The sequence below is a fragment of the Protobothrops mucrosquamatus genome, unplaced genomic scaffold (genome assembly GCF_001527695.2).
Source record: "Protobothrops mucrosquamatus isolate PMUCROS unplaced genomic scaffold, P.Mucros_1.0 scaffold108, whole genome shotgun sequence".
NCBI classification, from domain to species: Eukaryota; Metazoa; Chordata; class Lepidosauria; order Squamata; family Viperidae; genus Protobothrops; species Protobothrops mucrosquamatus.
In genome coordinates, this window is record NW_015386480.1 from 1,525,515 (window position 1) to 1,526,671 (window position 1,157).

General features: G+C 52.1%; 1 protein-coding gene across 1 annotated transcript in view; it reads right to left on the reverse strand.

Moving 5' to 3' along the window:
* AMOT (angiomotin) overlaps nt 1-1,157 on the reverse strand; it is a 40,944-nt gene that overhangs the window by 35,175 nt on the left and 4,612 nt on the right. The gene's annotated exons all lie outside the window — the stretch shown is intronic.

Below are 1,157 nucleotides of genomic sequence, written 5' to 3' on the forward strand. Positions count from 1 at the left end.
TCTCTCCTCTCCCCTCAATATCTCTGGTTTCTCCTTTCAGTGACTCTGGGCAGGTTAGAGTTCAAAGATGTATTACAATTAAAAATACTAAAAACTCTTTCTCTTTCCTCTTTCCCCTCTCCCCCTCCTCTCTTTCCTCTCCCTCTCTCTCTTTCTCTTTCCTCTCCCTCTCTCTTTCCTTCTCTCTTTCTCTCTTTCTTTCTCTCTCTCCTCTCTCTCTTTCTCTCTTTCCTCTCTCTCTCTCTCTCTCTCTCCTCTCCCCTCAATATCTCTGGTTTCTCCTTTCAGTGACTCTGGGCAGGTTAGAGTTCAAAGATGTATTACAATTAAAAATACTAAAAAATTTTTAAAAGAGTAATGACAGCAAAACCAATAAAAACAACAGAAGCATCCAAGTTAAGTGACCATAGATAGATAGATAGATAATTTAATTTGTATACCGCCCTTCTCCCATAGGACTCAGGGCGGTTCACAGCATATTAAAACAAATAATATACAGAAAATACAAAAAATACAAAATACAAAATACATGCTGGAATAACGCCGATAATTGGGCCATGAGGCGCAACTTTCCCCCAGGAGGCAGAAAGAATTCAGGCAAGCGGCATTTCGGAGCCGCGCAAGTCAGCCCGGGGCTTGGTTGAACCCTCCCTGGCGCAATTAGGGGCGGCTCCACAGAGTCCTAGGCGCCTGACTCACGGAAGAAGCCAGCCAGGAGCTCACAATTAGCGGGCCCGCCAGGAGGCAGCTGACGTGGACATCCCCACGGCGGTCAGGCAGCCCCCGAGCCGGATGAGATTCCTGGCCACGGGGCGAGAACAGCTCCCTCACCGGGACTGCTCAGCCTTCCCGGCCGGCCAGCTGGCCGGGCCTTTCCAGGGCCAAATCCTGCAGAGCTCTGCCTGCCGCAGGAGGGCGAGCCGGGCCAGGCTGGGCAGCGGGAAAGGAGGCGCGCTGTGATTTGCACAACCCCAGTCCCGGTGCAGAGAAGTGCCCCCGCCCCGGTGGATGGGGGGCTGGGAGGGGGAAGCCCCTTCCCATGCCTGGAAAGCAGCACTTCCTCTCCTGTTAGTGCACCCGCCTCCCTGCCGGTACGCTCTGCAAAAGAAAAAAAAAGCTCACTCACTTTGCCCGCGCAATGCCTCAAAGTTCTTCTC